Below are 14233 nucleotides of genomic sequence, written 5' to 3'. Positions count from 1 at the left end.
TTAATTTTTAGTAACCAATTCATAAATTTTAAAAGTTTTTGAAAAGGAACTTTTAGGTTAATATATACTGAGCTAAGACCTATCATTTTTTTATGATCCTTTAATAGACCTTGACCTTTAATAGACCAGGATTGTGATAAGTCAGTATCCTACAAAAAGGACCTGACAACTATGGTAACATTCAAAGCACTTTATTATGACTTAGGTGGCACAAGGAATATGTAGTCAAATGTTTATTTTTGTTTCTCCGCATATTTCAAGACAGACATGATCTATAGCTGAGAAAATGTGCTCTAGTTGCTTTTGAATGAGGATTATGCCATAGTAAAATACACCAAGAGGAGAATGCAAAAGCAAATAACGTCTCTTGAATCACAAGATTTTGGTTTTATCTACTATTCTTGATCAAAACATATTTTCATCATATGGGATATATTTGTTTATTGTTGTGCTGGGCAGAGGTACATTGTAGCATTTCAAAGATTCTTACAATGTATCAAATACATCATGGTTGACTTCAGTCCCTCTACTGCTTTTTCATTCCTCCTCCCCTTTTTCCTGGAACTGTTCCTGATGCATTCATGGAAATGCATCAACAGATATGAATTTACATACATGTGTACACATTATTTGCACCATAGTCATCCTCCTACCCCTTTCCCAGCTATCTCCACACAACTGCCACTGCCAAATCCCCGCTCCTGGACAGAACCTGTTTCACCCTTCTGTTCTCCAGTTTTTTAGAAGAAAAACATGGCATTGTTGCTAGTTTGAGATAAAGATAGCTATGCAGGGAGATTCCTGGTGGTGTTTCCGTGCATATATGTATTACAAACTAAATTGGTTCATCTCTACCAGTCCTCTTCATTTCTCCCTAGTCCCCTTCCCATAGTGGCCATGGCCAGTTTAAGATTACTATATTCGTTCCTATACACTGAGCACATCAACCACATCCAAGTTTTTGGTTTCCTTCCCTCACACTATCCCTTCTATGTGGTGGTCTCTCCTTATGTTACCCATGTCCAATAATATTGTTGCATATGTTTTAGGTCTGTAATCCTCATATAAGAGAGAATACATGATTTTTGGCCTTCTGAGCCTGACTAACTTCACTTAGTGTTATGTACTCCAGATCCATCCATTTACCTGCAAATGACAAAATTTTATTCTTCTTTGGGGCTGAGTAAAATTCCACTGTGTATAAAAACCACATTTTCTTCATCCATTCATCAGTAGTGGAACATCTTGGCTGTTTCCATAGTTTGGCTATTATGAATAGTGCTGCAATAAACATGGGTGTGCAAGTGTCTTTGTATTAGCCTAACTTACATTCCTTTGGGTATATCCCTAGGAGTGGTATTGCTGGATAATGTGACAGATCTATTTTTAGTTTTTTAAGGAACCTCCATACTGTTTTCCATCATTGTTGTACTACCTTACATTCCCACCAGTAGAGTATGAAGGTTTCTTTTTCCCCACATCCTCTCCAACATTTGTTGTTGGTATTGTTCTTGATGGTTGCTATTCTATCAAGAGTGAGATAGAATCTTAGTGTGGTTTTGATTTTGCATTTCCTTTATGGCCAAGGATGGTGAGCACTTTCTCATGTGTTTTTTAGCCATTTGGACTTCTTTTTTTGTAAAAGTTCTGTTTAGTTCAGTTGCCCACTTCTTTATTGGGTCACTGATTTTGGAGGAGTTTAGTTTTTTGTGCTCTTTGTATATTCTGGTTATCAGTCCCTTGTACAATGTATAGCTAGCAAAAAATTTTCTCTCATGTGGGATGTTTCTAAAAGAGAAAATGCAAGTGTGAAGCTTCTCTGTTTCTTGTGTTTGCATTTTAAGAACTTAGGCTCACACTATCTGTTTGTAGATTACATTACATCCAAACTTTTAAAGTATTCTAAGCATAATTTTGTGCATGTCTTGGTTTACTATTTCAACTATTGGGCAAGTCAAAACAAATTCCTCCTTGTAAACCAAGCAAAATCCTTTAAAATTTATTTTTAAGACAAGATAAAAATAAAATCTATGTCTCTGTACACATTTTTTCACATAGAAAATTGGTCAATCTTCTTTTCAATACAAAAACATAGAATTTCATTTATATTGAAGTTTTGATATTTTGCAATTTTGCTATATACATTTTATGTGCATTAAGTTTTGTGTATATAATTCAAGAATACAAGACCTGCTAAAGCAAATTCTGTTAATAAAACCAATGCTTAGCAAAAACATAAAATTATTTCTTCTATCAAAATTAGAAATAAATGGTTCTGATTATCTTTTAAAAGTATAAATTTGTAGTTCAGGAATAGAATTCTGTGCAGAGCAGATTATGAAATGCCTGTGAGAACTGGATGTAAACAAGGCAAGGTGCAGGTTAATTGCTTTCACATCCTGGGTCATGAAACAGAAAAAGCAGAACAGCTGCCTCTCCTGAGCTTGCCTTCACAGAAGCAGGAACACAGGTTTCTCTTGTTACAGTGTCACACCCTTCCCCAAGACCCTCTGTTCTACCCCGTTTGCTGCTGTTAAAAGGCCCACTGAAGGAGGGCTTAGTTTTTTTTTTTTTTCGCTTTTTGCCTTTGCCTTTTGCTTTGGAGGGCTTTTGGGGCTTGTGTTTTTTGGGGTTTTGGCTTGATTCTTTTGCTTTGGGCTTTTCAGTGTGGGAAGCTTTGGGTAGGGACAAGAATTACTGAAGGGAAAAGAATTGCTAAAGGGAAATTGCTGAAGGGAAAAGAATGGCTAAAGAGGGGTTGATAGAAAGTCTCCACTGAGAACTTTAACATAGGCCTTAGGAAAGCAAAGCCAAAGGAAAAAACTGTAACATAGGTTTTAGAAGCTAAAGAGAACACGGGACAGTGAAAGATAGAGGACCAAGAGTTTGCAAATCCGAGCACCGAGGCTTTAAGAAAGCTAAAGAGAGAATGCTAAAGAAAAGCTGCAAGCCTGGGAGCAAAAGACTTTAAGAGCGATTAGGCTAAAGATAAGCTAAGAGAAAACATGGGACAGTGTGAGTCTCAGGAAAGAGGTTTTAAGCAAGGTTTTAAAGAAGACTTTAGAAGCAAGGTTGTAAAGAGCTGTAAGGAGTAAGGCCTTAAAGAATAAAGATAGAGAAAAGAAGCAAATGAGGGTTGTGTATCTCCACCCATGCTCCCAACACACCTGACCCCACTTTCTGTTTGTCTATCCTGTGTCTTTTCTGAATCTCCAGTCACCCACAGTTAAGCCCAGTTAGGTTCAGTAATAACCAGGAGCAAGAGAGAATAAGCTCATTCTAACAAGGGAGGGAGCTAGAAAACAGCACCCCCTCCAGAATTCTGCATTTATTTCACTTTCAGAAAATGTTTCTTAGATGTTCTGTGCTTTTGCAAGTAGGAGTGTATTCAGGTATGCACTCAGTCCTTCATAAAATCTATGCATCCAGCTTTCCAGTAGAATACACTGCCTATTTCTACAGATGATCTCACTTCATGGAACAGGAAGAACCTGAACATGTAATTTTCAGCTATGTGTGTGATACGAAGGTAGGTCTGAAAACAATACGCTGATCACATCTGGGATTTTGAGATGATTTGAGGGTCTTCATTTATCTGAAATCTCTATTGTGGAATTCTGTATTTCAAATAGAGTATCTCTGTTATATGCCCATGAAGAAAAATAGGAATACATTAGAGGACACAACCAAGGTTTGTAAACATTAGTTAAATTAAACTTATGTGAATCCTTAGTTGTGATTTTGAATGTATACCCTAACATATAGTTTTTCAAGAATATTTTTTATATAATCAATATTTTTTTAAAAAATCCTTTGCAAAAGAACAAATATAAGTACCAGCTCATATATTTAAATTTATATGCATAATTATCGAATTTATACTTTAAGCCAGTTTATCATTGATACATATCTTTTTTTGTCACATAATAACATTGATGATAATATGTGTTCCTTGGCTTCCTCCTTCAACTTGCTCATTTTAAAAGTGAGTTTAAAATCTTTAGGATTTCTTTGTTTTTTGTTAACTGAGAAATACAAATAGAAGGAGTGAATGTGAAATCAGAAAAGCCAGAAAGCCAGACACAATTATTTGTAAGGAATGTTTTGTGAAACTCTGTTTCTCTTAAAAGGGGAAATAAGTTCTAAACAAACAAACTACCTCGTTATTATGCCTTAAAATATTTCATTTGAAGCCAGTGCACCAGTAAAGGAAGGGAATTGCCAGACATCAATGAAGCATTAAAGAGTATTATAAAGATAAAATAGGTTACATTTTGAAGTAAATACTCATTGCAGCCAGCAACCTTGCTCTACAGCAATTTTGAAAAAGATAATTCATAAGCACACATCACACATACAGAAAATTAATAGAATGAAAAGGTTATCTTCTTTCTATTCTATTGAATGCAACACAAAATATTATCAAATTGCTTAGTAAGATTGATGCTTATATCACAAAGGAACAGAAAATTAATCACTCTCAGAACAAAATAAATCTCTAGGCAATTGAATACTGTGATTTAAAATAAAGTGTTTGAACTATATGTATATATGTATGAATATGTACATATATATGAAACAAAAATTGTAAGACTTATGTGAAATCAAATACTTCTCATGCTCCGTATATTTTCAGTAAGCACTTGTAGTTATATATTTTTGGCATAAAACTTTATGACTTATATTGGTATTTCTGAAGTAGTTTATTTTTTGCACCAAATGCCTCATTTTTCCTTTATTTAATGTCAAAAGTGATCAACAGAGCTTTAGTAAATTATGATGGTACTAAAGTCTGATGCATGAAAGTGCACTTTTAAAGAGGAGACTGATTACAGTTGAGGCACTAGATGGATTGCATATGAAACTGTCTTCCTAGTATCTTTGACCAAAAAAGAATATGTGCTGCCTCTTCACTTTTTACTTTAGGTTAAAGTACATCCAGGTATGTGCTGAATTGCATTTTTCTATTTTTGAAAGGACAGATATTGAAAGAAACAATATAACATGCTAGCTACTTCAAATTCCCAAATCTCAAAAGTTATAAAAACAGTTTTGAGATTTGAATGCACACTAAAACCTACCTAAGATTGCATCTTTATTTCAATGGCTATGTGACATTTCAAAATTTCACATTCGTTTTTATAACAAATTTTATTACCTAGAAATGCACAAATTTTTGAGCAATTGATTGCACATTTTTACAAAATGATATTCGGCAGTGAAGGCATTTATAAAATATTTATGAAGAAATCCAGCTACTACATATGTGGAAAAACTCAGTGTGGGGGAAATTCTAAAAACCAGTACAGGAAATATAATAAAAGGATATTTATGACTTGATAGTCACTACTCTGGCAGTAATTTTTAAAAATTATACAAACAAAAAAAATTATTCATACCAATATACAGTTAACATACAAAGGTTTTATTGCAACCTTCAGTCATGTAGATAATAGCCATTCTCACTGGGGAGAGATGAAATCTACTTGTCGTTTGTGACACTAATTTGATTAGAAGTGATGCATTTTACATAATTGTGATGCTGTATATTGTCTACATTTCAAAAATCTAGAAAAGGAAAGAAATCTTACTATTATGGATTATTGGCTCAGAACATAATATTCATATTTTATTGATTGTTAACTTGGGCAGAATACAGAGAAAAAGTTAAAATCATCCCATAGTGTGTGGATGCACAGTTTGCAAATTCTAGAAAGGTATCCATTTATACTCATCGAGTTCTGAGATTTTGATTTTATGTTCCTTATAAATCTCTTTGATATGTTTTCATGTGCTGATCTCCAAAATAACTTGGCAACATAGACTATAATATTTTGGTTTCTTTAAAAATGGAAATCCTGGAAAGAACTTTTAAAATGCTTTATAAACTACTCAAAATTTCAAAAGACAAACTAGTAATCTTAAGGGACTTTGATATGAAGTATTTTTATTTATAGAGATGTGTGCTCTTTAACAAGTCAGATCATTAGAATAGTAGCATGGAAAGATTTTCTGTTAAACTAAAACATGATTTGTTTTTCTTCCCTCAGTCTCAATGTATTAGTAATGATCAGTAAAAAGTATATGTTGATTGGAATTATCAGATTTCATGGCTAGTCCAAGAAATCTGTGTTTTATATCTTCAGTGGAAAACTTAATCTACTGAATGATTTTTATATTTCTTTTCACTTGGGCTGATGGAGTGCCTCAAGTGGTAGAGTGCCTGCCTAGCAAGCATGAGGCCCTGAATTCAAACCCCAGTGCCACCAAAAAAAAAAAAAAAAAAAAAAAAAGATTGTTCTTGCTAGCAGGAGAATGTTGAGATTATATTGATCTATGCTAAAATGTTTTGGCATTTCAGTCCTTAGAAAGGTTTCTCTAATTATTCATTGAATAATGGATTATACCAAAAATGAAAAAGATGAGTGTGGAGAGTAGATTATGAGAAGCTTATGAGAACTGGACATAAGCAAGGTGAGATGCAGCTCATCTGCTTTTACTAAGATGTTTATCTGTAGTCTGAGATAGGCACAGCCCTGGCCACAAAAGAGGAAAATGCAGAACAGCTGCTTTACATTCAGAGACATAGGAAAGCAGGTTTTTCCTGCTACAATGTCACACCACAACCTGAGAACTGCTGCTCCACCCTGTTTACCACTAGCTATAAAAGACTAACTGAAGGAGGATGTGAGGTTTTTTGCTTTGGGCTTTCTGCTTGAGGCTGTTGCTTTTGCTTTGGGCTTTTGCTTTTGGCCTTTGGGATTTTGGGCTTTTGGTTTTTGGCTTTTGGAAGAAGGGAGGCTTTTTGATGTGGGAGGTTTTGGAAGGGAAAAGATTGCCAAAGGGAAAAGGATTGCTGAAGGGAAAAAGATTGCTGAAGGAGAATTGCTAAAGGGGATTTGCTAAAGAGGGGTTGCTAGCAGGTCTCCCCTGAGGACTTTATACATAGGCTTTAGAAAAGCTAAGCTAAAGAAAAACTAAAGAGAACATAGGACAGCGCAAGTCTGGGGGCAAAGACTTTAAGAGAGATTGTGCTAAAGAAAAACTAAGAGAAAAAATGGGACAGAGCGAGTCTAAGGAAAGAGGTTTTAAGGAATAGAGAAGCAAGGTTTTAAAGAACAGAAAAGAACACTTTAACAGCAAAGTTTTAAGGAAAGACTTTAGAAGCAAATTTTTAAAGAATTGTAAAGATAAGAATCAGAGTAAATGAAGAGAATAATAGAGAAAAGAATTAATGAGGGTTGTGCATTTCCACCCAAGTGCCCAACACACCTGGCCCCAACTTTCTGTCTGTCTGTCTATCCTGTGTCTTTTCTGCATCTCCCATCGCCACCCAGTTAGCCCCAGTTAGGTTCAGAAGTAACAAGGGAATAAGAAAAAGCTCTCTGCAGATGAGATCTTGCTGCACTCATGTTGGTCTTGAACTTTTGGGCTCTACTGATTCTTCAATGTCAGACTCTAACTCAAAAATGTATTAAAATAATCTCTACAAAATAATATCATGGGTTAAGCAAATTGAGAGTAGATTAGGAGAAACTTAAAGATATTTGGTGGTTGTTAAGCAACAGAAAGAATAATTTAATAATTTATTGCTTGGAGAAATGAGTGAGATAGAATAGTAATCAAAGTTCACTACCAATTTCTCAGGGGCTAGTGGAATGTGGGAAAAAAGACAGGCAGCAATTTTTCAGAAGCATAGAGAGTCACGGACACACTGATATAAACACCATAGGTATGTGAATGTAGAAGAAGCAGAAGTCAGCTCCATAACTGAACAGGAGATTTGAAGAGCAAATACATGCTATGAATAATACAAGACAAAGGAAAAATAAGTCAAATGTAAATTTGTAAAGTGAAAATAGAAGGCTGAGGGAGGAATAATGGTGTAAATTAATGTAGAATGAAGGCCCTCTTCTGTTGACTCCTAGCAACCTAATTGTTAAATAAACAAATAGTCCTTTCTCCATTTCTGCCTTCTTTTTCTTTTTCATTTGATCGCAGTAAGGATTTTTATGATCTGAAGAAGGAAAACATCAGAACTAGTTAATGCATGGTTTCTCATACTTTACTGACTTGAAATACAAGTAGCAACCTGAAAAAGATGCAACTGTAATCAAAGTTGCCTTTATGGAAAGAGAAAAATGAAAATTCTTCCTGTCGGCTTCACTTTGGGTAGTATATATATTGGGGTATGTATTTTTTTCTATAAGGGAATATGGCACAGTTAACTGTCTACACTTACTTGTTGGCAAGAACTTGGAAGACAAAAGACTGGAAATTGGAGGAAGCTCAGTGAAGGAAATAATGAATGAATCTTTACGATTGGAGTAAAAGTGATATTTGTAGCAGATGTAAAAGTCTACAAAAGGTCACATAGTTCAGAGAAAGCTGTTTGTGATTGATGAAATGAGTTCTTTTGAGGATATTAGCTGGATTTTCCCACAGAAAACACTGAAGTTTATTGAATGAATTCATGATTTACATGACCATAGGGAAGAAATAAAAGATAGTCATAAGATCACATCCTGAGTTCAATATCACAGAAGAGAACCAGGGATTTTACATCATGGCTGATTTTGCTGTAGAAATGTCTCACTATCTAACCTACCAACAATGAATGGTCATATTACCAACTAGTAGGGACTGATTATAGGTCTTGACATCAATTCAACATGGTGTTAGGTTGTCCTTGAGGACCCTTTCTAAATTGTTCATGGATTTATGTAAAGCTTTCTTCAAACAGCATTGCTGTTGACTATGAAACACAGTTTAGATCAGGTAGGATACATATAGAATTTGGTTTTCTTAACATATACTCCAAAATTCCAAGCGTCAGGTTTGACAGAATCCATTTACCTGAAAGGAGCATGTTCCTGTAAAAGCTTAAGTTATGGCACCAATTGTATGGGAAGTCATTGTGTAGCCAATAATTAAAAGACTAAATATACAAAGGTCCAGACCATGGTTGTCATATAACTCTGACTATATTCTTTTCAGCACACTAGCATTGAAGGCCAAACCAAAATCTTTGCAGCATTCACCCCAGATTTATCAGAACTTGAAATGTAACTGCCAACTTCCATATATTTTGCCTCCAATTCAATATTGTGATGATATGGAGTTGGGTGGTAAAGCACTTAGTGGTAGAGCACTTGTTGGGTAAGCAGGAGGCCTTGGGTTTGACCCCTACAACTGAAAAAAGAAGGAATGATATAGGAGATGTCAAATGTCACATGAAGATTCTAAATGAATTACATACCCCGTATCTAGTTACACTGTGTCCAGCTTCCTTTAAACTCTCCATGTTTTCATTGTAAAGATTTCCTATTCCCTTGACTGTATTGGAATGTCTATGAAACACAACACTAACTGTTACTATAGAGAGCTCTCAATAAATAGCTTCCATTTGTTCTAATTTGGATAGTCTTCATTTTCCTGGAGGCTACAGTGACACAAGGTCTGCCCTGCCTGTTGCCATGGATGCCAGTCTGTGACCAAACACTGTACAATGGAGGTCTCTTGTGCTTTGCTGATAATGGCTTGTTGAATCTGTGGTGGCATGATAAATCAACAGCAGGCCTGAAATCTCATCTTTATGTGCAGTTTCTTAGCTGTTTATTCTCAGTTTGGTACCCAGATGTCAATATTTGTTTCTAGCTGTTTAATGTCCTTGGTGGAAACAATCTACTTTCATCTCTTTCTGCTTCCTTTTATACCTCTGTTTTATACTGAGTTGTCTAAAAGTATTGTTTTTAATAAAAAGGAAAGTCATATGGTAGAATATTAGCATAGATCCTGTTATCTTGGTTTTTAAACTGGCCTCATAGATCAGCAGGTTTGTAGTTTTATCTGACCAGTCTACATGTGGATATTGTCATGTACACTATATCACCTTTTAAAATGGACGTGATTCACCTTCAGTCTTGAGTTTTTTTTATCTCAGGAGCTTGGCTTTGATTCAGAGACATAATTCTGTCTGCTTGACCACTTTGCAGGTGTTTTCACAGCTCCACCATTCAGTAGGACCCTGAGACATGGACAACAAATCCACCACCTTCAACCAACTATTGCCATCTCTCTTAGAATTACCTAAGCTTAAATCTTTTCCCAGAAAATCTCCTGTTTGCTAAACTCTTATTACAATGCCAGTTTCCTTGCCCATGTCTCCTAATAACATAATTTCACCAACACTGATGTGGACCACTAATGACCATCCAAGGTTGGTGACCCTCTTGCTAAAACAAGTACTGTAAAAGGACCTTACGCTTTAATGAGGAAGGCCTTTAATTTTTTTTTTTTTGGTGATCTTAAGGAATATTGTGTAACTTATAAACCATTAAATACTATATACTGTATGATGCTGCTTTGAGATGAGAACAGGGAATACTTTCTTATACTATCTCTGGTGGTCCATTAATAAAAATTTTACATACCAGGATTAAAATATAGCTCCCACCAGAGTAATAATTCCAAGAGGGAGGCACCAGTGATCTTACTGAAGTAGAAGCTAGAACTCGTGCCTGGCAAACTTGGATTTATATTTCTATTCTACTGGCATTGAAAGGAGAAGTGGGATTATTGTACCCACTAAGAAAGTTTTTTCATTATATTTACAAAAATTAAAAAGAGGAAACACTTGGGGAAGGAAAGAGTACGGATGAACAACATAGATGTTCTGAGAGGCCTCTTTATATTCTCGCATCCATTGTTAAGAGTTTCTTATTTTTCAACTTCTGTTCATAATACAGGTATTTATTCTAGATTTGCCCTCCTATGATATGTAAGATGAAAGTGAAAGGAAAATAAGATTCAGTTTTGTTCTGGAGTGGAAAATATTCAGTGTAATAGTTTAAACACCAAGAGAGACAGAAAAATAAAAGACAACACAATGAATGTTTTAGTTTGTTTTGGTCCTGCTGTATCAGAATATCACAGACTGAGTAATTTATAAACAACTGAAGTTTAAGTTTAAGATAAAGGGGCCACATTGAGTGATGTCCTTCTTGCTGTGCCATAAGAGGTTGGGAGGCATCACATGATGACAGAATGAATATGAGAGAGAGGGAAGGAAGCCAAACTCATTCCTTTATTGGCAACCTACTTCCACAGTAACTCAAGTCCATAGTGAGGGGAAGACTCTCAAGGCCCAATCATCTCTTAAATATCTAACCTCTTAAAATTGTTGCACTGTGTATTATAATTCTCACACATGAAATTTTGGTAACACATTCAAATAACAACAAGCCTTCATGACTGGATTATTGCTACTTTTAAAAAAAGGGTAAGAGGGAGTGGTTTGCTCTTTCTGTTCTTGTGCTAGGTAAGCAGAGTGTTCTTCTTCTATGGACAACACAGCATTCATCTAACATCTTGGAAGTGGATATTGGATCCTTGCTAAACACATTAAACTTTCTGGAACTTTTATCTTGAGTTCTGAGCCTTCAAAACTGAGAGAAAGTAAATTTCAGGATTTTTTTTAATTGCTCGGTTTCTGGTATTCTATTACAGCAGCACAAAATTAGATAAGACCAACAGTAAGTAGCGTTATTAAAATTAATTAAAATATAGATTTTTTTAAAAAGAGGGAAACCTATGTGAATTCCAGAAAATTTCAGTTTCTTTATGTTTCAAGAATATTACTAGAGAACAGAAAAGAGATGGAGTGGAGACCCAGCAAGTTCTTTGCACACTATCATAACTGATTTGAATTCTCTTGCCAAGGGGATACCATCACCTGTTCTAAACAGATGATGTTATGCTAGAAATGTCACAAAATTTGGAAATACATTGCAAAATTTGAGAACGAATATTTTCACCGTTCAAGGGCAAGACTAAATATAATTTTAGAGTACATTTCAAGAGACGTGACAGCTAGAGTTGATAATAAAAATGGAGGGGATGGCATGCATTTAAGAAATTTTACTAAGATATCACAAAATGGAAATAAATTAAATGTATCAATAATAAATTATATTAACTGATATTTATTAATAAGATTAAATACAGATTGTAGGAATTTAAAATAGATGTTTCAACCTCATCTTAACTTCTTAAGTTGAATTAAATGTGCTGAAAAAATATTAAGTAAGAGGTGTTAAAAAATTTTATCTGCTCAGTGGTACAGTGTTTGACTAGCATGTGTACTTCCACACACAAAAAATAATACCTTAAACTTATAAGTCAGGAAAATAATGGTTCAGGATGATCGATGCCAGAATCCTACCGCCAATGTGTGAGTAATTTTTTGAGATGGTAAAGGCTGTCCCTAAGGTGACTCACTTACTTTGCAGGATGCCTGGTTATAGTTATCTTCCTGTCACCTACCAAAAATTTTTTAAAAATCTGAAAAGTGACTTGCAGGTCACTACTGCAACAGCTTGTTGTTGAAGACATGAGATAATAGCAACAGAAAGTATATTGAGATAATGACATTAGCCCGAGAGATATAACCTGGAGATCAGCCTACAATGATGGTGGTAGAAAAAGAGTGCATTAAACTGAGAAGGAACATCACCAAGAGAGGAAAGTCTGTAAGAATGAAATTGCAAGTCAACGGGATGGACAAGACTGAGAAGATACTACAGACTGCCACATGCTAAGAAAAGAACTGAGTAAGTAAGAAAGAACTTAGCAAAAAGAAGTTCAGTGGTGAAATTTGTGAGCTCATGCTCTCTGGAGTGACTGGGAGAGATTATAATCAGTTGAGAAGTGCCCATCCCACAAGTAAGCAGACAATGCAGTTGGAAAAGACAGTTGATAAAACTGTGAACTTGACAAAACATTCGCACACTAAACACCTGAAAAGGCAATTATTAATAATTTATTATCTACTGATAGAATGACAATTATGCAACTTCAAAAATTCATGCAGTATAAGAATTTTACTTTTTTTACTTGTGCTGGCTGTGGATACATTGTGGCATTTATAAAAGTTCTTATAATGTATCAAGGGTCAAGTTAAAAATACTAGTAAAGAAACTAAGATAAGCCTAATAATCTTCCTAAATTCAATATTTTGTATTTTGATTTTACCAGAAACTTTTATTTTTTGGCAAAACTGAGGTTTGAACTCAGGGCCTGGAGCTTAATCTACCACTCAAGCTGTGACCTGATACTTTTGCTTTTAGTTTGTTTTCAGGTAGGATCTCATGCATCTACCCAGACCATCCTCCCACTGTGGCCCTCCTACCTCTCCTTCCTGAGCAGCTGGAATTACAGGCATGTCTTATGAGATATGGTCTCAGTAACTTTTGCCCGTGCTGGATTCACATTTCAATCCTTCTATCTCTGCCTCCCAAGTAGCTGGGATTACCAGTGTGTGCGACCATGCCCACACTGTAATGATTTTTACAAAAGTTTTACCAAACATTATCCTATGATGAGAAGAGAGATATCAATTTTTGGTACATTAAAAGTAGAATACATTATTATTGAAGTAAAAATTACATATAAATATTCATGTGTTATGGCAACTATGCAAACTACATAAAATAGGATACAGAGCAACATTTAGTTTATCCACTAAACTTCTGATTTTCAGTCACTTATCACTCCAGGCAACTAGAAGTGAACACATTCTCATTCCTAACATCATAGATTAGATTTGCCTGTTTTTAGACTTTATATGAATAGAGGATCATAGACTATGTATTATTTTGTCTGATTTCTTTTAATATAAGGCTTTTAAGATTCGTTATTATATTACCTGTAAAAATTTGTTAATTCTACTTTGAGGGAAGGAATAGTCCAATGTTTTAAATACCAAAATTTGAATATAATTCTTCTACCTGTGGATATTTAGATTGTTTTCAATGTCTGGCTATTAGTCATGATTAAGTCTGCTATGAGTATTCTCATACAATTATTTTAACTAAATGAAAATTTCATCAAAATTGTTAGCAAATTTTGCAATCTGAGTAGCCACATATGAGCTTCAGTTTTGTCCTGTGAGTGTCAGGGTTTGTAATTATTAAATGTCCTGCTTTTAGTTGTAATATTTTGTGGCTCATTTTTTACTGAAAGCTAGCACTGTTAGACAACTACTCGTGAACTTATAGATCTCATCCATTTATGAATTTCCATTTCTTCTTTTTGGAATGTCTATTTGAATGTATGATCCACAACTAATTGATCCATCCAAATATTCATTATATAATCATAGGAGAATTAAAAATATATTACATATGTGATTGTATGTGAGATATATGAAATACAAATGATTTTTCATTTGCCT

At 34.7% G+C, this 14233-nt stretch overlaps 1 non-coding gene across 1 annotated transcript; it reads left to right on the top strand.

Moving 5' to 3' along the window:
- Positions 1-12162: 12162 nt before the first annotated feature.
- LOC141424372 (U12 minor spliceosomal RNA) lies at positions 12163-12316 on the top strand. Its single transcript, XR_012449313.1, has one exon. It is a non-coding gene; the product is annotated as a U12 minor spliceosomal RNA (small nuclear RNA).
- The last annotated feature ends 1917 nt before the right edge of the window (positions 12317-14233 follow it).

Source organism: Castor canadensis, chromosome 6 (genome assembly GCF_047511655.1).
Source record: "Castor canadensis chromosome 6, mCasCan1.hap1v2, whole genome shotgun sequence".
NCBI classification, from domain to species: domain Eukaryota; kingdom Metazoa; phylum Chordata; class Mammalia; order Rodentia; family Castoridae; genus Castor; species Castor canadensis.
Note: the sequence above shows the minus strand (reverse complement) of the source record. Positions and strands in the feature narration are given on the sequence as shown.